Source organism: Bos javanicus, chromosome 27 (assembly GCF_032452875.1).
Source record: "Bos javanicus breed banteng chromosome 27, ARS-OSU_banteng_1.0, whole genome shotgun sequence".
NCBI lineage: Eukaryota > Metazoa > Chordata > Mammalia > Artiodactyla > Bovidae > Bos > Bos javanicus.
The window spans coordinates 12,937,510-12,965,007 of NC_083894.1; the positions used below are offsets into that span (position 1 = coordinate 12,937,510).

Here is a 27,498-nt window from a genome sequence, read left to right on the forward strand (position 1 = left end):
AAATGCCAATAAAGAAGCATAAAATATAACATATTTTAAATGTAGGAAGGAAAAAAGACTTATTAATCCTGCATACATTTTTGAGAAGTTAAAACAATAGATTTTAGCAGATTGCAAGAAAGTTTTTAAACTGGAGACCCTACAAAGAAAATGCCACCAACTATAGATGTCTAACACGTTTGGCTAATGAGATGATCTCAATTAATCAAACATGAGCATTGGTCTCATTACCAATGTCAAAGCTCCTGACGACATAGTAACATCACCCTTTAAGCTTATAAATGGACTGGTCATCAGATTAAGAAGCAATCTTAGTTATTTCTTAATTCTTCTTAATTACTTCACATTCGCACCCTAAATATGTACGGGCTGAGGAGGCAGACAAAACATTGTTGTTCAGGAGCTAAGTCATGACAAAAGCATTGGGGTGGCTCTAATTTTGTCAAATGTCAGTGCCATGGAGACCCCCTGTGACATGCTCAGGCTCCACACAGGCAGATGTTCATTTACAGGCCTGGCATGACTGGCTTCACCAAAATAGTTATCCGCTATTTGCTGGCAGCCGATAAACCCATCAAAAGGTAACCAATAAGTAAGAACTTATTTGAAGAGTGACATTATCTTACTCCTGTCAGAGAGTATGAGCCAAATAGTCATGGGTTTATCGTATTTACAAAGAGAAGGGGGTTTGGAAGTAGAACTTTTTTTTAAGGTTAAAATCCTTAATCCAAAGCTGCAGAAGAAGATTTGATGTTTCGTAAATGGGTGGTTTTTATCTGGGATCTGGTTAGGAGCTTTGCCAAGTCAACAGTCACCAAGTCAGTGGCAGTTTTTAAAAAAGAGGAAAATTAGAACTTTCCCCAGTTGAAGACAGAATGATCTGTCAGAATTCATAGGTGCCAAAAACTAGGTAACTGAGGATCATTTCATCTAATTACAGGCATCTCTCGTTTGTAAGTCATGCATCTTTATACCCTCAGTTGCAAACAGGGCTGATGTCCACAAACATGAAACCAATTAGAAAATTCATTCATGTCATTTGTACAATTCCATTGTCAACTTTAATCACTTGTTTCAATTGATATCTCCTTTAGAAAGTCAATCACAAATACTTATTTACTCAATGAGAATATTGTATGGGGCTCTCTTCTGCTTGACCTATAGTGTAATTTCTAATAACACACTCATTTCATCCTAATAAGTGGGAGGTTAGGCTTCACATAGTAACAAGAGCCGTTAAATTAATAAATGCTTATTAACTGTGTTAGATTTCATTCCCTGTCAGTGGAGTCAGTGGAAGTAAGGTGGATGCATTTTGCAAGTGGCTATCGATCTGGCTACTCTGTAACCTTCAGGGAGAGTGTGAACAAAATGAGCATTTTTACAAATTTTGACACTTAAAGAGGTTTAAGTCATTCCTGAAAGAAAATAATAAATGTCTTTTCTGACTCAAACTATAAATAGGATCCCAATTAATTAATTTATTATTAGCTATTCTACTTGGAAATATCAACTCAGCACACACAGCCATGCAGCAAAGTCTAAACAACATCATTTACTACACACTCATCTTCCCAATTTTGTTCCTACCTATGTGACATTCCCTATCAGACTATATTCTTTATATTTGCTCTCGTGGGCGGGCTGTGTGTGTGTGTGTGTTTCTATGCCTACTTCAAACTCTCATTTATTTAATTATGACCCCATTAGCAAAATCTGTTACATTACCCCTGTTTTCTTTGGCTTGTTTAAAGGTGGTTTTTCTTCATAAGCTTACTCCTTGACCTTCTCACTGCAAAACTGTATTTCTGTTATTATTCCTGCTGTGTTGAAAATGTAAGCAGCATGGAAAGGAGTATACTCTTCACTAGACTCCCCTCCCTCTTCTACTTAGAGCCAAATTCTGGATCAAGGGAATATTGAGCAGGAAAGACAGCAAGCTTTGAACTTGGGGAGATGAAGTGAGTGATTTGTTAGACAGTGAATTTTAAAAAACTAGTCTTTTTTTTTAATTTCACTCAATCTAAAATCTAGAGAATTAGTTCAGGACTTTTTTTTTTCCACTTTTATGAAAATGACCTAAGGCAAGTCACTTAATCCCTCTAGACCTCGATTTCATTGCCTATAAAATGAAAGTATTGAATAAGCTCATTGTGATCCCTTTTAAAATTAAAATTCATCTTTCTGAACTATCACACGAGGATTTTTAAAAGAACAGAAAAGTTTCACTGACATGGAGAACAGTGTTCTCAAAAACACCCTGATATTTCTGATAATGAAAATTTAGCTTCTGTTTTTCATCTCAAAAAAATGGCAAGTTCCAACTTTGCCCCAGACATATCTCAGAACCAGATGGGAAAATATTGTGTGAACATTCTGGAGCCCTGAAGCATGCGAAATACACACGTGAAGGTCCTTTTGAAGGTCAGAGAGGCCTGGGTTGTCTCTTTCAAAGTGAACAAGTTAACTGGATGCTGAAATGAGTGGAAGACTAAGATTTATGGTTTCCAGCTCCTGTTCTTCGCTACCCCAGCAGCTGAGTTAGGTTTTCTAGAGAAGTGTGGTCTCTAAACAGACACCATCTGATCAGGTCCTCTGCTAGCTTCAGCATGCATGGTACATCTACTCTCCTCCATGCCAAAGGACCCTGCCTGGTGGTAATAATTTGTGGGTCACAGACCTGTTGGATGATGAGTTACAACTATTAAACACTAGCATAAGAGACCCCACGTCCATGTCCATAATGGGGGAAACACTCTTCCTGGAAGTAATCCTTCAGAAATGCAAATTCCTGCTAACCTACCTTGGGCAGCTTTTGTTCTACTCTAGGACTCCTTTTTTCATCCTGGTATCCTCCTCCTGAAAAGTTCTCATTCCTCCAGAGGGTTTCACTTTAAGCTCATAGTTCCGTCTCTCTTGCAGCCTGCCAGTGTCAAAGCTGCTAAACTATTTTTAACTAGTTCTGTCCCCGCATCTGTAGCCTAGGATTTCAATGTACAGAATTCAGCATTTCAAACAAATTATTTTGACACACATGAAATGTTTAAGTGGAATGTTTCTTCCCAGAGTCTCCCGATATTCTCCCCATTTTTCCCATAGATCTCTGTTTCAGGTTTGACACAAATATTAGTTCAGTTCAGTTCAGTCACTCAGTCATATCTGACTCTTTGCAACCCCATGGACTGCAGCACGCCAGGCTTCCCTGTCCATCACCAACTCCCAGAGCTTGCTCAAACACTGAGTCAGTGATGCCATCCAACCATCTCATCCTCTGTCGTCCCCTTCTCCTCCTGCCCTCAATCTTTCCCAACATCAGGATCTTTTCCAATGAGTCAGTTCTTCACATCAGGTGGCCAAAGTATTAGTAGTAAGATACTAAAGAACAGGGGATGCATTATTAGTCAAAAGAAGAGCTCCTCCATCATTATTCTTGGCTAAGTGAATCCAGGAACATACTTATAAGCAACTATGTCCTATTAGTCTCTTCTGAGCTAATTTCATAGCAACCAAACATATATCACATCCATGTTTAAACTTAGCATTCCTATGATACTGATTCTGTGTTAAAATTCAGAAGCATCTTAGTTTTCTCATGGCTTTGCTTGTGCTTCAAGAACAAAATTCATAACTTTGAGGACTTTGATTCTTAGAGTTGACCATATAAATCTGAAAATAGCAAGACCACTGGAGACATTTAGTATGACCTTCTTTCAAGTTTGAAGAAGCACTACTGGACAAGAAAAACTTCTGTGCTAGTCAAATATTGGCCACACTTCTATGCTACACAGATATCACTACATTTTTGTAGAGAACATATTTAGTAACCATATTGATGTTGGTATATTCTAATGTTTTAATGTGTGCATGTTCAGTCATGTCCAACTCTTTGGTGACCCCATGGACCATAGCCCACCAGGCTACTCTGTCCATGGGATTTCCCAGGCAAGAATACTGGAGCAGGATACCATTTCCTTCTCCAGGGGATCTTCCTGACCCAGGGATCAAAACCATGTCTCCCGAATCTCCTTCATTAGCAAGTAAAGTCTTTACCACTCAACCACCTGGGACACTCTAGTGCTTTCAGCATTATCCCAATGACGAAATTTATTCATTCTTTCCCCAACTTTCTTCTTTTATCTTACCTTAGTCAATAAGCATATGGTTATACTTTCATCAAAAAAAGGCTTACAAGACTTTCCCTGACCTTGCACACACTTCTAACTGTCAAAATCCTTAACAAAATTATCATTATATTAGAGCAACTTAGTGGCCTTATGCCTCACCACCAATTCTATTTCTCTAAAAGTGCACTCAGTGACTGAGGATCCATTAGAAATGTGTCCTTCCTCTGCTTTCAGCTGATAAAATCAAGTAAAGCAACTTCATTTTCTTCATGCAATCCAACTTCACTGAAAAGAGAAAACGGAAAAGGAAGTTTGTATGAAAAATATTCAGTGATACAGCATCACTTGTTTTTAAATATAATCTTTGAAAAAGCAATGGTAGATAAGCCAATTTGTCTATGGTTAAACCCACACACTCAGACACACACACACATACATGCAGTTTTATGTGGCAGTTCTATCAATGACTAATATAAGTGCTGCCCAATTCCAATGCCTCAATTGAGGTTTTACTTTTTTTTTTTTTTTACATTTTTCTCATCTCTGCAATATTTTATCTAAAGAAAAGAAAGAAAGAAAGTGAAGTCGCTCAGTCATGTCTGACTCTTTGCGACCTCATGGACTGTAGCCCACCAGGCTCCTTCATCCATGGAATTTTCTAGGCAAGAGTACTGGAGTGGGTTGCCATTTCCTTCCCCAGGGGATCTTCCCGACCCAGGGATCAAACCTGGGTCTCCCAGATTGTGGGCAGATGCTTTACCATCTGAGCCACCAGGGAATCCCTAATTTTATCTAAAGCCTGTTGATATTTTATTTTTTTCCACCCATTAAACTTCTTTGTATTAACAAGAAAAGAAGGGAAAGGTCTATGACATATCATCTTTTCTTACACAAGTCTTCATAATCGGTAAAATATTTTCTAGTTCCATAGAAATCTATCTTGCTATAGGTTCCAATCAGGAGACTCAAAACTCTTCCAACTCATTCAACTTGTTGGCAATCTTCTTTCTTAATGGAGATGTCTAAAGGTTTTCATATAACCCAAATGATGTCAGAACAGATTTATTACTAAATTTCTGTTGGGGAAATAAATATTCTTTGTGGTGCAGCTGTGCTGTGTTTAGTTGCTCAGTCATGTCTGACTCTTTGCGACCTCATGGACTGCAGTCCACCAGGCTCCTCTGACCATGGGGATTCTCCAGGCAAAAATACTGGAGTGGGTTGCCATGCCCTCCTCCAGGGGATTTTCCCAACCCAGGGATCAAACCTGGGTCTCCCGCATTGCAGGTGGATTCTTTTCGGACTGAGCCATCAAGGAAGCCAACTCTTCATGGTAATCCTACTTTAATATTTTTCATAGGTCCTGTGTATACAGTTCCAAGTGCCCAAACTTGGCTTATAATAATATTTCAAAATAGTCACCACTAAATATATTTTATTTGTGTATGTTCAATACAAGTAGTGTTTTGAAGTCACCTGAAAAGACTTATTTTGTTGTTTACGGATTCAAAAGAATGAACATTCAGCTGAAAAGATAAAGCAGTCACTAAGTGATCAGAAGCTCTTTAATGTGTCACTTAATTTTTATTCCTTAATCAAAAAGAAATCTCTTCTGTGAGGTTACATTGCCAAAAAAGTGATGTAGCAACTTATTACTTTCACAGTATTATTTATTGTGAGACTTGGTTTTCTACATGTTTAAATATCTATGCTGAATAGTTTCAAAGATTTGATATAAAAATAATGCAAGTTATGGGGCTATTATTTTTTGAGAAAATAATTAGAAATCTGTGAAATTTTCATAAGTTACTTTTTATACTGTTTATATTCATCTCATAATAATTTTTATTGTTTAATTGAAATCAGTTGATTTACAATACTATATTAGTTTCAGCTGTCTTACATAGTGATTTAATATTTTAGTGATTATTCTCGAGTTATTACAAATAATGGATATATTTCCCTGTGCTGTACAATATATCCTTATAGCTTATTAATTCTATATGTAGTTGTATGTCTTACTTTCCTAGCCCTCTCTTGCCCCTCCTCCCTCCCTCTCCCTACTGGTAACCACTAATTTTTTCTCAGTATCTATAGGTCTGTTTCTGTTTTATAATATACATTCCCTTTTTTTATTTTTTTGATTTTGTATAGAATGATAACATAGACTACTTGTCTTTCTGTATGACTTACTTCACTAAGCATAGTACTTTAAGTTCATCCATGTTATTGCAACTCGTCCCAGGCTTTTTGTTTCCTAGGAGTACTTTTATTATAAATTCAATTTTACTACTAGCAATCAGTCTGTTCAAATTGCCTGTTTCTTCTTGATTCAGTCTTGGTAAGTTGTATCTTTCTATAAATTTGTCCATTTCTTCTAGGTGGTTCAGTCTGTAGGCATATAACTGTTGGTAGTATTTTCTTATGATTATTTGTATCACTGTGGTATCAGTTGTTATTTCTCCTGTTTTATTTATTATTCTGTTTAATTGGATCCTTTCCCTTTTATTTTTGATAAGCCTGACTAAAGGTTTATGAATTTTGTTTATCTTTTTTAAAAACCAGGTATTAGTTTCATTGATCTTTATTCTATTGTTTTGGGGGAGGGATCGTCGATTTTATGTATTTCCTCTGTGATTTCTATTGTTCCCTTTCTTCTGTTGGCTTTGGACTCAGTTTATTCTTGTTTTTCTAATTCCCTTAGATGGTAGGTTGAGTTGTTTATTTGAGATTTTTCTCATTTCTCAAGGTAGGACTGTATCACTAAAAACTTCCCTTTCTGATTCACTTTTGCTGTATCCCATAGATTTTAGACAGTTATGTTTCCATTTTCATTTATTTCATTTACTTATGATTTCCTCTTTGATTTCTCATTGATCCATGGTTTGTTTTTAATAGCACATTGTTTAGTAATGACACGTTTGTGCTTTCCAAAATTTTATTTTGTTTGAAATTACTAGACTTATTAGAAGACTAATCCTAGGTCTGCGTGATATCTGAACAGAGAAATCAGGCATTGAGGAACATAGATGTGTCTTTAAAACAGGTAGAGAAATTCTATTTTCCCTTTAGTAGTCATTTGCTTACAGATTCAAAAAAAGAGCATTTAATAACTATCAGAATTAGAGAAATACATAAAGAAAAATATAGTGTATAAAAGAAAAATAACAAAATTCTTTAAACAAATTTTACTTAATTCCTTTTCTTTGTATGTAGGATTCTAATGGTATTTCATCAATGGCCCTGCATATTTTGTTAGAATAAAACCTTATTTTTTCCCCCACTGACCTTTTAAAACATTTAGAACAAGTTTTCCAACATTTCATTTTATATTGGTTATATTATTTATTCCTATAATTAATTTATCTAAGAGATGTCCTTATACACTCACAGTTTTATGAAAATAACAACTATCATGTAGAAATTTTTCACATTTTATCACAACCTAAATATGTTTATCTTCAAAATTTGAGAAAGATTCTAATCATCATTGATTTATGAGAACATTTTAAAGAAGCCTCTATTTTACCAATGCAAAATTATTTGGGCATTTTAATTAATTCAAATTTAAATTTATTGGATAAAATTTTCCCATTAGGAGTCATAATTGATTAAAAATATATACCATTTTCTATCATTTTTCCTAGTTCTCATCTTTCCAAAATTCATAAAAATCTAAAGGAAAATAAATTTGAGCCCAAGGTGTGTTATAATAGTGTCATGGTTAGAAACTAGCATTTTCTTTCAAACATTGTATATAAATGGTTCATGGTATTTCACTGAACAAACCATATGTTCAGCAGTTCCAATAGGTATATTTGTTATTTGTTTCTCATTCAAGATATGTATCTCCATTGCCCAACAGACAAATCCAGAGATTAAAATTTTAGTCTCTGCTTGAAACCAAAGCTCTTGCAATATACTCTTGAAGGCTCCAAGTCCCTTGAGTCCTCTTTTCCCTTCAGTGCAATTCAATAAATTCAATTCCACAGGCATTAATTGGGCTTCTGCTCTGTGTAAAGCACTCAGTGTGAAGCACAGCCAGGAATCAGCTTCAGTCCTTCTCCTCCAGTATTTCAGCTCACGAGAGGTGTGCTCCCTTTTTTTTCCCCTGAAGAACCAAAGCTGCCAGTGGTATCACTGGGAACAGAATGATAACATCTGGATGTCGCTAGCTTTTCTTATTCTCTTTCAAGTGGCAAATCACCTCCCTGAGTGCGCATCTCTTTCTGCCTGAGTTTTTGTGCACCTGCCCATATATACACATACATGGTTGTTTCGTCAGATACTCCAAGACAAGTGGGCTTTTAGAAAATGGTCTTTCAAATAGTTCTTTTCTTTTAGTTCACCAGATATTTTTCATTTCTCTGGTCGTGAAGATTCATTCGAAGCACTCTCCTCACAGGTTGGGATTAATACATACAAACTACTATATATAAAATAGATAACCAAAAAAGACCTACTGTATAGCACAGGGAACTCTACTCAATCTTTTGTAATAATCTACAAGGGAAAAGAACTCCAAAGCAAATATATGCATAACTGAATCACCATTCTGTATACCTGAAACTAACACAATCTTGTAAATCAGCTATGCTTCAATAAGAAAAAAAAAATTAAACAAAACACTTTCCTAATATATCAGCACAATGAAAAGTAACTTTCAATAATTTGGAAAAACAACCCACAAACACTCTATATACGATGACTAGTTGGACTAAAGAAGAAAAAAAGAGTAAAAATTACAAGTATCAGATGCCCTCAATGCAATACTAGGGTTGACATTCTTACAGCCTGAAAATTAAGATGTTTTCTATATATTATTATTGCTCAGTAGCATAGTAGAAAACCGATTTGAGTTAAGCTTGCCATGACTATATCACTTTTGCCCATGTTTTTATTTAGGGGCTTCCAGGTGGCTCAGTGGTAAAGAATCTGCCAGCCAATTCGAGAGATGTAGGAGACGTGGGTTGGATCCCTGGATCAGAAAGATCCCTTCAGGGAAGAAATGGCAACCCACCCCAGTATTCTTGCCTGGAAAATTCCATGGATAGAGGAGCCCGGTGGGCTACAGTCCATAGGGTCACAAAGAGTCAGACATGACTAAGCATGCACACATGGCATGGCATTATTTAGGGTATATAAAATGCACAGGGCCAATTGAATCTTTTATATTCCACTTTGTTGAGTGCAACTCAGAATATTCACTTGAAATGTAAATAGGTTTTGATTCTGATAATATTCCAAAATGGTGGACAGGTAGCTCATGACCAAGGCATTGCCTTTTGAGCACGGACACTGTTCAGGGAGGGAGGCTTTGCCAGGAGAAAGTAAAAGTGAAGTCGCTCAGTCGTGTCCGACTCTTCGCGGCCCCATGGACTGTAGCCTACCAGGCTCCTCCCTCCATGGGATTCTCCAGGCAAGAGTACTGGAGTGGGTTGCCATTTCCTTCTCCAGAGGATCTTCCTGACCCAGGGATCAAACCCAGGTCTCCCGCATTCCAGGCAGACGCTTTAACCTCTGAGCCACCAGGGAAGCTCAAGAGAACTGCCCTTGAGTTCTGAGTACTCTCATCTGAGTACAGAGAGGACTGGGGACGCTGAGTTGAAGCATACATACCTTCCCAACCATGACAAGGAGAGGAAGCTATTTGACACTCAGCTTCCCTTCAAATCACAGCCCTTCTTTAATCAAGAAACTTGTACTGTTGTGACAGGTCACCATATATCCCCCCTCTGTGCCAAAAATATGTAAAACTCCCTGTAACAATAACTCAAAATTGTGAGACGGGACAGAATGCCTGGGCTGCAGTGACCTGGTGAGCTTACTCATTAAGTGACCCCCATCTGCCATGGGCACCATCCTACTAAGAATCTGGGAACAAATTTTAGAATTCCTTTGCTGCCAAGAAAATAAAATGGGAAAAAAAAAAAAAAAAACCTCTTCAGCTTTTCCCCTGGGACCACCCAGAATATGATCTACTTTTGAGGCGAAATATTTGATTTCCTGAGTGAAAGGAAGAGGAATCAGTGTTAGCCAAAACAGTTCTTTAGATGAGCCGCCCGTGCTGTCTATGAGAATTATTTTCGAGATTCCCCATGAAATTCACCCATTAGGTGGTGAGAGCCTACAGCTTTATGGTCTGTCTCCCACGGTATGTGCACTATACGGTTTGCAGATAGTTAGCAAAAATACTCACAGCTGAATGCTCCTCACACACCCCTCACGTCAGCACACACATTTGCACTCTCTTTCCAGCTGCCCGCTATATTTAAAATCAAGGAATTTTACCACAGTGTTTTCCCACTTTGGGATCTTGTTTAGTGTAAAGTCATGAATTAAAATATAAAACACCACCAAAAATACTGGTTATGTCAGAGCCATCCAATTATTACTATGATGTGAATTTTTGTGTGTTTCCACCAATTTTTCACATCTTTCATGCCCCCAAAACAAACTGCAAGGGGATCATTATAGCATTTCTTTTTTTCCTCCTTGAGCTAATGGGAATTCTCACTCATAGGAGTTAGAGAATATGTAACAAAGAAGCACACCACAGGACTGGATAGTTTTCATCAAATGTGAGCCATATGATGCCAGACAGAAACGTATGGCTTGGCATAAAAATCTGCAAGTCCATATGTTCTAGATAAAGAGGTAAATGCATGTATGTGCCTATGTGAGTGAGTGTGTGTGTGTGTACACATACGCACATAACGCACACATATATATTTAATTTGAATATGCTGTCATTTCTTAAAGTCCCAAATGTTTCACTTCTTCCTTCATTTTTGACAGCTTAGATCTGCTTGATGTTTAGGGACTAATGTAGATTTTCATGACCACATGCATCAAGTCACTCTCCACTGTGAAACAGAAGTGGTCCCTGTGAGTCATAACTAAAAAGTGAATGGACTTTAAAAAGCAGCTGTAGCCAAAAATTTTAAAAAAAAATTAAAAAGGAAAGAAGAGGCGGGGGAGGACAGGGAAAAAAAGGAAAAAGAAAATAGTGATTATTAACTATTAAAAAATGATCCTCAAATGTAGCCATCCTCAGTTTCTGTCAATGTCATTGGCTTCCAGCACCCTTGCTGTATTATTCAGGTACACTTGCATTTAGGGACTTAAAGCATGTGCTCCAAGAGGACAGAGGAGTCTTCACATGATATGGTGTGATAGAATGAAGATTAATTAAAAGTCATCATTCATATAGACTATTTAAGAGCATTTTGTTTTACAATAGGTATTGATCTTAGCCTCACCTGCATGAATGTAACTTCTCAATTTGAAATTCTTGGAAAAGTTCTATGTCTTTTCAGTTTGGTTGCTTTATCCCATTAGTGGTCTCTTACTGAGAACAAGCAGAGCACCTAAAACACTATTGATCTGAAAATGCATAACCTCAGAGAACAAGGGGCCTTCCTCGCCTGTGAGGATGTGGACACAGTCCTTGGCCTGATGGCCACACTGTAGGTTTTCTTCCTTTTGCACCTGCCACTCTTTCTTCCCTTGCTAAAGACTCATGCCCACCCCCCAACCTCTGTTTTTTTTTCATTCTATACTCAAGTCCTTGATGATTTCATCCAATTCCTTAATCTTAAATGCCGTGTCTATAAGATGTGCATGTTAAGTTGCTTCAGTTATGTCCAACTCTTTGTGACCCCAAAGACTGTAGCCCCCCCCCCCCCCCCGCAGGCTCCTCTGTCCATGGGCAAGAATACTAGAGTGGGTTGCCATTTCCCCCTCCAGGGGATCTTCCCGACCCAGGGATTGAATCCGTGGCTCCTGTGGCTCCTGCACTGCAGGTGGATTCTTTACCATTGAGCCATAAGGATTTTCAAATTGTCATCTCCAGTCACAATCAATGCTTTGAACACGAGACTTACATGTGCTGCTGTGCACTGCGCTCAGTCTATCTGACTCTTTGCAACCCCATGGACTATAGCCTGCCAGGCACATTTATCCACGGAATTCTCCAGGCAAGAACACTGGAATGGGTTGCCATTTCCTCCTCCAGGGGCTAGACTTACACATAACTGTCTATTCAACATGTCCTCACAATGCTTTTTGAGCATCTGAAACTTCCCATGTCTAGAACTGAATTCTTGCTATCCATTCCCACCCTCCCTCCAAGCTCTTGACACTCATTCAGTGTTCTAAATCTCAGTCTTGCCACTATCCAGCCAGCTTCTTTGGTCAAAACCTGAGAGTCATCGTTTGCTCTTCTCATTTGCATACACCCCACACCCACCAGCAAAGCCTGCTGCTCTAGTAACGTGACCTTCTCACCCCGTCCACTGCCACCAACTCTAGTCCCTCACATGGTCAATGGCAACACCCTTCTGATGAGTCTCCTGCTTGCCTGGCCTCTGTTCCACAGACCAGCCTTTCAGGACAAAGGAGATCATGTCAATTATGTGATTAAAAGATTCTGGGATTTTCTGATTACATCGAAGACCTAAGTGCTCACAGATGGCCTCCAAGGCCCAGCACGGTGTGACCTCCCCCTGGTAAACTCTCCCCCTTTCCATCTCCCCTCACTGGTGGTGGTGGTGGTGGTGGTGGTGGTTTCGTCACTAAGTTCTTGCGACCCCATGGACTGTAGGCTGCCAGGCTCCTCTATCCATGGGATTCTCCAGGCAAAAATACTGGAGTGGGTTGCCATCCCTCACTGGAATCCTTGGCCACTTGTCAGAGCACTGGGCAAGCTCCCCTGCAGGGCCCACCCATGCTGCCAGCAATTCTCTCCCATCATGAGCTTTCTTAGCTCTCTCTCTCACTTCATTCAAGCTCCTCCTTGAATACCATTTCTTTACTCTACCATATATAAAGTAGCACATGCCTCCAGTTTTTCTTGAGCCCTTTGCCTAGCCTTGTCACATATATCATCCCTGAAATAACATTGTACATTTATTTTTTTAGTATTTATTTGTTTCCTCCACCGGTATGTAAACTCCATTAGAGCAAAGAACTAGGTTTGCTTTGTTTGCATTATAAATACCAAATATTGAGAATAGTGCCAGGAACAGAGTTAGGTGTCTAATAAATATGTATTAAGTAAATGACTTGCAGTTTTCATTCATACCTTCCACCCAGCTGGGCAAATCCAACCCGAGCCACTAAGGCCATCATATGTGAGACCTCAATTCAAAAGAATTTCTTAACTTTAAACATGGGAAGGATAGTAATAATATTTATCATTTACTATGGGCTCACTATGTAGCAGATAATGTGCTAAGTATTTATTATTTATTTACTTTTCTTAATCCTCATAAGAAAACTATCTGGGATTACTTCCACTTTTGAGATAAGAGATCAAAAGTATGGGCTTCACAGTTAATAAGTGACAAAGCAGGGATCAAATCTCAAGGCTTCCCAAGGCTGCACAGACGATGTGCTCTTAAGTTTCATACTTCCCCTCGAAGTCTAAACTCAAATGTCTGCAAAGGCCAATCCATATTGGGAATCAGGGTTACAGGTTGGAAGCCATTCAATGTCCTCCTTGCTTGCTTTTGTCAACTCACTTTTGATAGAGATCTGGGTACAGTAAATAGTCGTCTGCCATTTAAAAAAAAAAAAAAAAAAGGCAGTCAAGGGACTTCCCTGGCGGTCCAGTGGTTGATTCCACTGCAGAAGGCATGAGTTCAATCCCTGATCGGGGACTAAGATCCCACATGACATGTGATACAGCCAAAAAACTAAAAAAAAAAAAAAAAAAAAAAACTAAAAAAAAAGCCTCAGTCGTGAATTCCTGATGATGCTTCAAAGAAGAAGTACATCAGAGAGCAGGAGGACAGCTCCCATTGGTGCACCTGTGCACATCCTAAATGAGAAGCCACTCTCGACCCCAGCCAACTGTTGCCATGAAGGAGTATGAATCCAGAGTCATCAGATCTTCTAGTTCATCTAAAGAAACTAGAAATTCCAAGTTTTAAGTGAAATTTCCCAAAGTTTTAAATGTTAGGTAAACACTGTCATCCCCCTTCTCCTCCTGCCCTCAGTCTTTTCCAGCATCAGGGCTTGGCAGAGGATGAGGTGGTTGGATGGCATCACCAACTCAATGGACATGAGTTTGAGCAAACTCCAGGAGGCAGTGAGGGCAGGGAAGCCTGGCGTGCTGCAGTCCATGGGGTCGCAAGGAGTCAGACAAAACTTAGCAGCTGAACAACAAGCATTGTCAAGCACTAGGAACCACACAAAACGTGTCTTTAAGAGATGTTCGGATCACAGCCATCCTTGTAAATCCTGACCAAAGTTCTATGCCAGGTGTCATAGTTGAGGGGTGAAAGGTGGGTCAGGGAAGAGGAGAGGGGATGAGGGAAGATACAGCTCAGAGATACATCCTAAAAGGAAGGAAAACCTCACACGAGGCAATGCCATTGCCATATGAGATAATTAACCCCATAAGCTTTCAGAAAAAGGGGAATTACTCCCATCTGGGGCAGTCACAGAAGGAATCACAGAAAAGTGGAATTTGAGCAGACTCTGAAAGCTGCTTTGTGTAAAGAGATACTTCCTACACCAGAGTGGAAAGGTACTTGCATCACTGTTGTGAAGTACAGATAAATAATGAATTCCATGTAATGCTCTGGAAAGCAAGAGGCATGCTACACATTTAAATATTTTTCTTCACTACTATTAGAACTGACATCATATGAAACAATTTATATAAAATCAAATTCTTGCCCAGAATGTTTCTGTGATCATCTTATAATGGTAACATGTATTTTCAGGTTCTTAATTTTAACTGTATTTTAAGACTGGGGCATTAAGCCACACAAGTTCTCTTTTTAAATAAAATTGTCATGTGTTTATATTTTATACCTGGGGTGAAAGAGACTACATTTGCCTTATTCCTTTCTTCCTTGATTTATTTACAGGTTTTTTTGTATTTAAAAATAATATCAGTTGATTCTCATTTTGTTGGTGACACGGAGGCAGCTTTGAAAATTCAATGTGTCCATATTTTTGAAAGTTACTTTCAGGGATTAAGAACTGATTTGAAATGTTCAGGAATGATAGTTTTGCCCTGGTTTTTAGCAACTTTCCTATCCTCAGTCTGATTGCTGAAGGTTTGGGGGTTTGTGGCTTTTAAAGTGATATGAGAACACATATTTCTGCCTGTGAACAGATCTATTCACCCCATAGCCCAACTATACTATGCTCATGCAATTATAAATTAAATAATAATTTAATTTTAAAATATTTAAACTTAATATTTACATTCCATATTGGGCAATATATTTTGAAGACAGCCATTTTCTGATGGATGTTTTTAATTTTAAGGCCTCTGATATAAGGAATAATAAAAATGACATTTTAGACTATTCTGAATTTAGGAGCATAAATAGGAAATCTCAGAACCTCGTTTTCAAGAGTAGATGCTAACAGGCTAAACAAAATTAAACCTGTCATTATGCAAAAATGTTTTGCATCCTGCACATGATGTTTTAATATGCATTTTATGGGGTTTGCGGAGAGTTTAATTTTCAGGTTAGAATAAAAGAGTGTTACACAGTATAGGTGATAAATTAGGTTATTCCAGTTATGTGTATGACCCTTAAAAGGTGAACAAACTAAGTATACCTCAAAGACAGAGCAATTAACCTTAAAGTGGATCACAGCGTTGATACGTGGGGAAGGTTCAAGCAAGGTGTAGAGGTTTGTATTAATACTCCCACTGTTGGTTAGTACTACTACTATTAGAATATTTGAACATAATGCATACGGGCTTGCTCAATAGAGTATGTGGAAAAATTTTATCTCAGTAATTTTTCAACTCAGTTTCTGCCTTTCCTTTCTGAATTTGTTTGCTACTATCTTACTACTAATACCTAGAAGACTTGATTTCAACTGCCTCCACAAGCTTTCAACTGGTCGTTTCCTATATACACCTTATTAATGCCCACTTAAGGATCTTTGCTCCTATTATTGAGATTATGAATAATGGGGTGAGTCAGATATGAGTTTAAATTCCATTTCTGCTATATATAAATTGTATCTTTGTGCAAATGATTTAATCTCTGAGTTTCAGTACCATTATTTGTAATACCATATATTATATATAGTGTGTGTGTATATATATATATAGTTACTGCAGGAACTGAATGAGGTAGGTATTAATAACATCATAACAGCAAACGCATAATTCATATCATAGTTCATTAAGGTTGATACCTTCTTTAATGATGCAACTCAAAGCTTAACTTCTCAAAAATCTGCTGGTGAGTCTGCTTGACCACAGGACATAGACTGCTACAGACAAGACATCACACTGCACTGGGTCAATCAGACACACAGTCAGTGGTCAGTCCATCTAGGTCAGCCTGGAAAAATCACTGAAATGCCCTGGGTCTAGCCACAGTAACAGACAACTCCGGGGGCAGACGCGGAGGCCTCCTTCAGGTCCCAGAGTCCTCTGACTCTGTTCCAGTTACTCTGCATTTCATGAATATGTCAGCCCAGCTGGAGAGAATATTCCCATAATACACTCCAACACCTAGTAGTGATTTTCAGATTTTAAAAAGTAACAAAATGCAGTGAACAATGAGATGCCTGCTAAACCTTTTTGTGGCTGAAAACTAGGCATGTGAGAACAAGAGGGGGGAAAGTAGGTGCTCAGTAAAAAGGAGTTGTAAAAATACTCCCCCCACTTACAGTTAATGGCATTAACCTGGTCAATGCCACATTCCTGAAAGCAGCATATCTCCTAAACTCAATTTATTTGAGTCTGCTACTGAATTTTTATATCCTTTGTGTGATAAAACAGTATTTTATATCAATAAGACCACTGGAATTTTATTATTTTTTATAGTTTATTTTTAGATAATAGGCATTTGTTTCTTTAACAATCATATACAAAAGAAAATAAAAAAGTTCCAATATTATACTGTTCATGTAACATTGACTGTTATTTTACAAAGAAAATAAAACATGGACAGGAGTAGAGAAGTATAACACATAGTGATGACACCATCCTCAATTATTTTACCCAAAATTGATCATTCTATCAGCTTTTTTGTTTCAGTCCAAAATGCTGATGCGTATACCAGCTACATGTATATGTTTTCTTTTTTAATTTACACCATGTAAATGTACTGCATAAGGATTCTCTCCGTTTTTACTCTTAATGCTACTTCTTGGATATATTTATTTCTTTATGAGTCATGCAAAACTATGTGACTTTTTAAGTGACTCTATATTATTCCATTATATGGATATGTCATAATTTACATTTCAACATGCTGTTAATAGACTCCTTTCATTTTTTCTCAGTTGTTTGCTACTAAGAACAACGCTGCAGTGAACTTGACTTTATAAATATTTCTATCCGTACCAACTTCTTTGAGTATACCCTTAGCTCTGTGATTGAGATCAAAATGTACATGAGTTCATTCGTAACTTGTTTTAAAAGATTCCTTATAATCATTTTTCATCTTTCATCTTTCTCTAACCCTCCCAAAATCACTGCCCATTTTACAGATGAGAAAAAATGGGGAATTCATTCAGAACACTTGATTCATAAGTGTAGAGGCAAAATTGGAATGTATACCTCCTTGCATTCTTCATCTCTTTCTGTCACCTCAAGCTGAATTTTCTATGAATTTCAAAGAAAAGGACATTTGGAAAATTGAGTATCTTCAGCAAATGGATTAAGGTGGTGGTTGATAAACCTTTGAAGAACTACATAGAAAGAGATGCAAAGAAAGACATGCTGGGGTTTCCCACACACACACAAACTGAGCTCTTTGGAGTTACAATAAAGACAAGCTTTTCTCTTTCCTTGTTTACCAGGTTCTCTAAAAGAGAATAAAGAGAAAGATATTCCTGTTGATGAAAATGATGACAGATAAAATGTGTTTGAAAGCTATAAAAGCTTCTTACATCTGGAGCAGCTGGCAGCCTGGGATTGGACTCTGAGGGGAGCTCATAGATATCTAATTTGAGCAATGGTTAAAAGTAAACTTGGGAACAGCTGATTCAGTGCAGTTATCTCTGGCTCTGGGAAGTTTTTGTGATGTTCAGAGGCTCGCACATAAAAATCCACATGACACATATTTGCTGAGTCTAATACCTATATGAAAATGAACATGGGTGATTTATAGGAGTATATTAGACACAGCTGTTCTTGTATAAACCAGGATATAGCATGCTATAACAGGTAATGAGCCACTAAAAGGGGGAGAATAAACTGGCTAATGGTTCAACAATTACATATATTAAAATGCACACATGCCAGTGGCATAGAAATCAATCAGATTAGATAGGCTGATAGTCACTTAGCAAATATCAATGTTTATGATCCACCAAGAATAAGACATTTTGCTAAAACCCCAAAAGGATAGAGTCATTGTACCTCAGTTTTTGGGATCACACACCAAAGATACTGTCTCCCAAATGAAACAACTTAGTACTGTAAAGAGACAGAATAGATGGAGGGGGCATTTCTGTATCAAGGCCATCTAGTTACAAAGTTATCTTTTTTTTCACCTACGCTATACAGTAGGTTCTTACTAATTATCTATTTTATGCATAGTGGTGTATGTATGTCAGTCCCAATCTCCCAATTTATCCCCCCTTCCCCTCTCTAGTCATACATCATCTTGTCTCCACCTAGTTATAACTCATGCCTCTCTAACCCTCCTGCCTCTGGATTTTAGCATATTCTGTTCCCTTTCAATGATTCTCACTACCTCTTCCATTGAGAATGCCTGACTCTCACTCTCTTTCAAATCTCTTACACATCACTTTCTTAGAAGAGATTCTTCTCTAAGATTCTAGACAACATTCATTGCCTTAGTTATAGTTCAGGGCAAACTATCTTTTCCAACATCAAATGTCAACTGTAATTCTATAGAGAGAGAATTACAAGCAGTATTAAGCAAGTAGTTATATCAGTTCAGTTCAGTCACTCAGTCGTGTCTGACTCTTTGCGACCCCATGGACTGCAGCACGCCAGGCCTCCCTGTCCATCATCAATTCCCGGAGTTTACTCAAACTCATATCCATTGAGTCAGTGATGCCATCCAACCATCTCATCCTCTGTCATCCCCTTCTCCTCCTGCCTTCAATCTTTCCCAACATCACCGTCTTTTCAAATGAGTCAGTTCTTCACATCAGGTGGCCAAAGTATTGGAGTTTCAACTTCAGCATCAGTCCTTCCAATGAATGTTCAGGATTCATTTCCTTTAGGATGGACTGGTTGGATCTCGTTGCAGTCCAAGGGACTCTCAAGGGTCTTCTCCAACACCACAGTTCAAAAGCATCAATTCTTCAGCATTCAGCTTTCTTTATAGTCACATCCATACATGACTACTGGAAAAACCATAGCCTTGACTAGACGGACCTTTGTTGGCAAAGTAATGGCTCTGCTTTTTAATATGCTGTCTAGGTTGATCATAACTTTTCTTCCAAGGAGCAAGCATCTTTTAATTTCATCCAGTCAGCATCTGCAATGAGTTTGGAGCCCAAGAAAATAAAGTCTGTCACTGTTTCCACTGTTTCCCCATCTATTTCCCATGAAGTGATGGGACCAGATGCCATGATCTTAGTTTTCTGAATGTTGAGTTTTAAGCCAAAATTTTCACTCTCCTCTTTCACTTTCATCAAGAGGCTCTTTAGTTGTTCATCAGTTATATCACAGCTTCTTTAATGCCTGTATCCAAAATTAAATTATAAATGCTGTGAAAGCAGGAACCATGTAAAACCTGCATATCTAACACACACCAAAAAAGTGATACATTAAATGGTTCATGGCTATGAATTATTGGAGATGATTTATTTGATGTAAAAGACTAGAAATGAAAAGACAATGACATTTTTTAAATATCTAGGAAAAGGGTTACTAGAGATGTGATGCTAATAGAAAATGAGAGATATATGGTTAAGAGATATTTGAAGAGTAGAAGCAACAGGTCTGGAGATTTATTGGATGGGTTATATCTACGTAATTTGAGAGTCTTCATAAAATATATTTAACGGTTCGATTATTTCCCCTGATTTTGAAGCAGTCTTTTCTCAAGCCTTCTACAATATCTTTCAATATTGCAGTCACTTTTTTCCTACATATTCTTTGGAGGACATTCTACAAATATTTATTGAGCACCTACTATATACCAGGCACTCTTCTGGGTACTTGATGAGCATGTGGGGAAGCAAAGATTCCCTACATTCATAGAGCCTACATTATTTTCCAGAAAATGATAAGTAAACAGTATATACCGGTATGTTATATCGTATATTTGAAGCTGATACGTATGGGAAATGGAAAAGTAGATCAGGGTAAGAGGACATCAATAGAAATGGCCCAACTGGTACTAGACCAGTTATCTGTAGCATGTAATAATTTTTAAAACGTTTTCTTTTTTTTTACTTTTAATGAAACCCAGAAGCTTTCCGTGAATTATAATTGTTCTTCTTCTTCTTTTTTTTTTTTTTTTTTTTAATCTATATCCTGGAGCTAAAATCTTCAGTTAGGGAGAAAGCCCTAACTTTCGAATTCCCATAGCATTCCTGTGGCAATAGGAAGATAGCCTCTTTGTCAGTGCTGGGGGTTGGGAGGGAGGGCTTTGGAGATGAGGAATCTGGCACCAACACCTCTGCCTGCCCCTCCCCTGCCCTTAGGAAAGGAAGAGCCCCCAGCAAGTCCCTACTTTTAACATCTTTTCTCACACTTCTGAAAGACTCCTTTATTTTGCCATCCTGAAAATACTAAATATTTTCCTAGGCTTCTATTTATTGCATCCCTCAGTTCCTTCTCTCTAAAATCTAGTATGGCTTTATTTACTCACGGACAATGTATTTCATTTGTGGATTAAATTTTTTTCCAAATAACTAGCTTGTTAACGTTTAATTTTTCATTCATGAATTATAATTTTTTCATGGCTTTCTGAATAACATTAATAAAATTTGCATATTCATCATAACAGTAAATAACACAATATAAGATGATAAATATTTAATAACCTTTCTTCAACTTTTAGAGAACAGTTGGGACAATTCAAACTGTTGAGCACTGTTTACTTAGAAACTGATTTTCTTGAAACAGAAGGTAAACATATTTTAATTTTTTTCATAAGTTAAACAGTAATAAAAGAATAAATTAACCCCTTCATTAAGGTAGTCCACCAAAAGACTATTTTTTCAGCTGAAAACAGCAATTTGTTAAGTAGATTCCAATTATTTAAATCAATTAAAGCTTAACCACAACAAATGCAAAAGTGAAACATCTAATTATTTAGAAAGATTAATTATTAATATTAATTATTAAACAGGCATATTCCCATTATTCCTATTCATGGAGTGATCTTTTTTCATGCTAAAATAAATGTGCTGTTTATTTTGGTTTTGTGCAGATATGATTTTAATGTATCTTTATGCCTTCAGTTAATAAATCTATCAGTTGCATAAAATTTGAGACTTCTGGCTTCTTTTTAAAAAATAAAGAAGGAAAAGGAACCTCAATATTCCTTATTTCTTTCTATTTGTATTACTTGTTACTATAATCCTATCACCCCTCTGTCCTGAGGGCGTGTAAATTGATAACTCCAATCCACTGATCAAAAAAAAAAAAAAAAGGAGTATAAGTGGTCCCTACTTTCTCAAAAAGCTTGTAACATAGTAAGAAAAAAATTTATAAACTTTCAAAAATAATTAAATGCAATAAGACAATTTTCATAGGATTAGAAACTGTTTCTACTGCTTATATCAAAGTTTCAGATGAGACACCTCCCATCCAAAAACGTTTCAAAAATAAATAAACCAAAAAAATAAAAACTGAAATCAATGATATAGGTGCCCAACCACCTCCAGGGTATAAAAGGGAAATTGAAGATTGATCAGATTAGAGAAGGTAGGTTTCTTTTGGGAACTTGATGACCGTGGTACTATAACACTGGGGAGGAGTGTATTTTCCATAAACATTATGCAGTTGAGGAGAACTTCAAGACAGCCACCTAAAACTTTAGCATGTCTCTCCTGGTGGTTGAATAATCCAGAAAACGCTGTCTGACTTTTCTGAGAAGTCCAGAACCAAAGGGCAGTGAGAGTGTCCAACCAGTAGGCCAACCCAAGGAGAAAATAGCTGAATTGGGAATGCGCTGCCTACCCATCAGAGAAGACCTTCCCAGCCAGCTAGGAGCTGGGGAGACAGATGCTGAGCAAAGAGCCCCATTATACTTCTTCACCACCTTAGCTTTTCTGGTTTAAAATAGTCCCGTGTGTGTGTGTGTGTGTGTGTGTACACAGGTACACACACCAGTGTGTTGGAAAGAATAAGTTAGATGTGAAGTTTTGGTTTTACACTGAATTCACCTTTTAAAGCCACACCTAATTTTTTTAACCTGAGAGTCATTATAGAAGATGACTTGAGATCCTACCCCGCAGCCTAGAAGCACAGTTTATTGAAAGTAGGTTGAAAGACGGCGGGAGAGGGATATAATAAACCTGTTTTCTTTAGGGGTCCTTCCCGATGAAGTTACATAGCATCCAATTTGGCGCAAGGAACCACCACAGCTGCTCATCCTGAGCATAGAAAATCAATTCAAAGCAAAGAAATCAGTGTGCCTTGCAGAAGGACAACAAAATTTTCATGAAAGAGGTGAAAGGATTGGAAAAGAGTTGGGCACTGATTATATATAGAGTTTGAGTTTGGACATTATGAAGGCTCTGGCCACATCAAATGGTGGCCACGTGGCCTAAAGATGTCAATGGATCACTCTGCCTAATTAATGATAAGCTTGTTGTTGCTTAGTAGCTAAGGTGTGTCTGACTCTTTTGTGACCCCATGGACTATAGCCCATAAGGTTCCTCTGTCCTTGGGATACTCCAGACAAGAATACTGAAGTGGGTTGCCATTCCATTCTCCAAGGGATCTTCCCAACTCAGGGATCCAACCTGAGTCTCCTGCATTGGCAGGCATAATTTTTACCACTGAGCCAGCAGGGAAGCCCAATGATAAGCTGGAGATGATAATTAGGAGCCTCTACAATCCCTCTACCTTACAATATACTTATATCAAGTAAGTCAAGATGTGAACAAACAGGTGAAGGTACCATTTCAGTACTTCTAAAGTGAAATTAATAAGGTCAGGTGAACTGAAGACAGGAAAGGAACTGACATGATTAAATAGTTAAATGGAAGTGACAGATTAGAACCAGATCATTTGCAGAGTGAATGGATTGCAATCTGAATGGATTGCATTCACAGAGAAGCTATCAAAGGGAAACTGTCCCCAGAAGTTTCTTATGCCATTTTTAATAAGATTTAACTAAACATACAGTGGTAAGCATGGTCGTGGGAAGAGTTTTGAACTTGAAGCCAATGGACAAAGGTCATCTTTTTATCTCATTGTACACCATACTCCTGAAGATGTTTATACTGCATGTTGGAAAAGAAAATCCTCTGCAGGTCTCATGGACTTCTTCATGTCTTGCTAGGTTTGTCAAGAATGCAGAGCTGTGACTGCTCTTTACTGGGACCATTCCTCAGGGTCATGTTGACAGAGAGCAACTTTGAGAGATGATGTAATGTCTACCTCTGAAACAAAGGTAGATTTGCTCAGCGCTTGCTATAAAAACAGTGGACTCCTCAAGTTCAATGTTCCTCAGCTGCGGGGTGAACCCACCCTGTGTATAGCAACCATCTGTGCCCTTCTGTATCACTCCCATGCAAGGATGAGGGAAACCAACACACACACACACACGATGATGCTCATGCTACTTGTTGTGCTTTGAGTGACAAAGTCCTTTGCCTCTGACCTAAGAGTCTCATGATTTCTGCCGGCTTTCATGAAAATTAACAGGCTAACTTGGTTTGCAAGGCTTATCTGTGACCTGATAATCATGACTAACATGTGTAACCTCTACCTAGTACATGGCTTTCCCTTCGAGGGTATTCTCTGTACTATATTTCACATGGCTTCCCAGGTGGTAAAGAATCCCCCTGCCAATGCAGGAGATGCAAGAGACATGGGTTCAATCCCTGGGTCAGGAAGATACCCTGGAATATGAAATGGCAACCCACCCCAGTATTCTTGCCTGGGAAATCCCATAGACAGAGGAACCTGGGGTCACAAAGAGTTGGACACAGACGACCACACATGAATATTTGACATGCTGTTTTGTTACTAGTATAGGCATTCCTTAATTTTTAGAGAACTTTAATTGTTAATGCTTCAAGTTAGTTCAGTTGCTCAGTCTTGTCTGACTCTTTGCGACCCCATGAACCACAACACGCCAGACCTCCCTGTCCATCACCAGCTCCCAGAGTCCACCCAAACCCATGTCCATCGAGTCGGTGATGCCATCCAACCATCTCATCCTCTGTCGTCCCCTTCTCCTCCTGCCTTCAATCATTCCCAGCATCAGGGTCTTTTCAAATGAGTCAGCTCTTCGCATCAGGTGCCCAAAGTATTGGAGTTTCAGCTTCAACATCAGTCCTTCCAATGAACACCCAGGACTGATCTCCTTTAGGATTGACTGGTTGGATCTCCTTGCAGTCCAAGGGATTCTCAAGAGTCTTCTCCAACACCACTGTTCAAAAGCATCACTTCTTCGGCACTCAGCTTTTTTTATAGTCCAACTGTCACATCCATACATGACCACTGGAGGAACCACAGCCTTGACTAGACGGACCTTTGTTGGCAAAGTAATGTCTGCTTTTTAATACCCTGTCTAGGTTGATTATAACTTTCCTTCCAAGGAGCAAGTGTCTTTTAATTTCATGGCTGCAATCACCATCTGCAGTGATTTTGGAGCCCAGAAAAATAAAGTCAGCCACTGTTTCCACTGTTTCCTCATCTATTTGCCATGAAGTGATGGGACCAGATGCCATGATCTTAGTTTTCTGAATGTTGAGCTTTAAGCCAACTTTTTCACTTCCCTCTTTCAAATGCCTCAAGACAAATTAATAAATGTATATTCCTGGATAAGTCAGAATACTTTTCTTGTTTTTTTTGGTTTTTTTTTAGTACTCATCTTTATATACGTATCTTTATGATAAGTTTCAAGATATTTTAAATTCAGGTCAGCAAGTTCCTGTCATCTGAACCTTCCAATTCTTCCCCATCTCACCAACTTTTACTACTTCTCTTTCTACTCCAGAAACCTGTTTGCATGCATCTGTACAAACACACACAATTTGAATTAAGGGCAGGAAGGTGGTCTTTTGATCTGTCCTATGTCAATTTCGTGACATTGATTGTAACCTGGATATGTCAAAGAATTACCTCAACATTATAACAATATAGCATATAATAAACAGATATAGCAACACATAAACTATTGTTATCATCTTTAAATGGCAGGCTGCAGTAAGATAATTATGAGGATGAATAGTCTTACTAATGTCAAATACAATAGTATTTTCAATAAACTTGTGACAAAGCATCTTCTATTCCTTTGCAACCAATATTGAAGACTTGTGGAAATATGAACTTTTTCTCAGATTCATAAAGGCATAATAAGAGATAGTGACATAATTATAATTATATTAAGAAGCATGGTTGATTGGCTGTCAGCACACTTTACATTTAACAATCCTGGGTGTTTTTACATGATAATGGCAGAATGACAGTAATGAACTTGGAAGCTATTCTTAGCAGAGCATCACGGCCGAGTGCAATCGATTTCCACACGAGCTATAAATGCAGTCCCCAACCTTATAGGTTATTGTAAATGCAAGGCACAAATTTTCATTCATAAGTACTTAATTAAAGAACATTATTGGTTTACCTGTAATTGCTTTAATTTATCACAGTGTCACAATTTATAAATAATGTGTATTATTCTTCAGTAGTTTTATTGTAATTACACATAATTTACAATTCACACTACTGTATTTCTAATTAGCCTCTAATATTCTTGGTTATAAAAGTGAAAATACTACTTTAAGGAGAATAAGATAATTAACAATGTATTAAATCTATTGGCTATCAAGCATTTACCAAACAATAAAGTCAACTAATTCAGGCTATTTAGTTGATGAGTTATAAAATTTTATAAAGTTATGGAACACAACTTAGTCACTCCTTGATGTGGTAACAGTAATAAGTCTCTGTTTCAAATTAATCTTGGTAGCAATCTGGGTCACATTCTGTTTAACAAAGCAACATAGTTACCACCTACTTGTGTGTTGGGGTGGATGGCACTGGGGAGATGCACAGGATACTCACCTATCATAATCTCCAAGTTACGAGATTCAGTAAGTTGAATAGTGAACAATCCAATCAGGGGAATGCTTTGTGTTTCTGAGGTTCGGGAAAGATAATGTGGTAGTTTAGTAAAATCACAGTTTTGAATTTTGGTTGAAAGTTTTTTTAAAAGCCTTGTGATGGCACAAGGTAATTATAAACCAAAGACACATGACCTGGCCCTTTTTCTTAAAGATAGTTAATGAAAGACACATGACTGGCTCTAAACATTATATAGAGCATGCAGCCACCTGTATGGTGTATTTTGAAAGTTCTTCAAATTTCAATACCTCTAAATGAACCAGAAATTTCTACCATTAAAGACAGTACTTTGGATTAGGCATTTATCCAGAAAGCTTCTGTAAATGAACACATACTATGTGGCACAGATGAAGCACTAATCTTTGGTCCTTATTATTGAATTCATAGGACTTTGTTTTTTAAATGAGATAGTATCAGGCAGAAGAAGGGACTAAGAAAATACTAAATTGGGAAAAGAAGAGAAGAGTAATAATAATAAATTCTGTTGAAGACGAGAGCCTGGACAAAATAACATAAAAAGAATATGTATGGGAATGAAGGGAGGGGAGGGAATATATATTCAAGCACCCAAAGGGCCCTGGGAAGCTTCAGTGGCCAGGATAGGATAGAAGATCACTGAAAAGAACTGGTACTGGCATCCAAGACAAACATCCCTTGCTGGGTGATTTTTGCCTAAGGCCAACCATAAAATCACCCTGCTAAGATTTTTTTTCATTTCAGCCCTTGAAGCTATTTTACTTCCTTACCTTTAATGAAAATGAAGCCTTCCATAATTCAGAATAAAAATAATTGATTATAACTTTGTAAATGGGATCAAAAGATAAAGTCCTATAAATATAAATTTCACTTATAATTCAAGGCACATCACCATAACTATCAATCATCTACTAAATTTATCTGCATTGAAGCTTGGTTGTCATGAACAAAATGGTTCCCCTTTCAAAATACTACCCCAATTATACTTTCAGCCATAGGCAGACATGAACTGTTAATGGGACAAGTTTAGTCCCTGGATTTTTGTCTTGTGAGGTTGAAAATAACCACGTCCTCACCCAGAATCATTTTATATTCAGAGACCTAACCAAAGATCTGAAACATTGTGGCCATTTCAGGCACACAAGGGTTAATAAGTCTGTCTGGGCT

General features: G+C 37.7%; 1 protein-coding gene and 1 long non-coding RNA gene across 2 annotated transcripts in view; one reads left to right on the forward strand and one right to left on the reverse strand.

The window, feature by feature from the left end:
• TENM3 (teneurin transmembrane protein 3) overlaps positions 1-27,498 on the forward strand; it is a 997,728-nt gene that overhangs the window by 155,562 nt on the left and 814,668 nt on the right. The window lies entirely within an intron of this gene.
• Positions 4,125-27,472, reverse strand: LOC133240128 (uncharacterized). The gene is made up of 3 exons (XR_009734121.1): positions 27,102-27,472; positions 26,296-26,370; positions 4,125-4,409 (listed from the first exon to the last, which is right to left on the reverse strand). It is a non-coding gene; the product is annotated as an uncharacterized LOC133240128 (long non-coding RNA).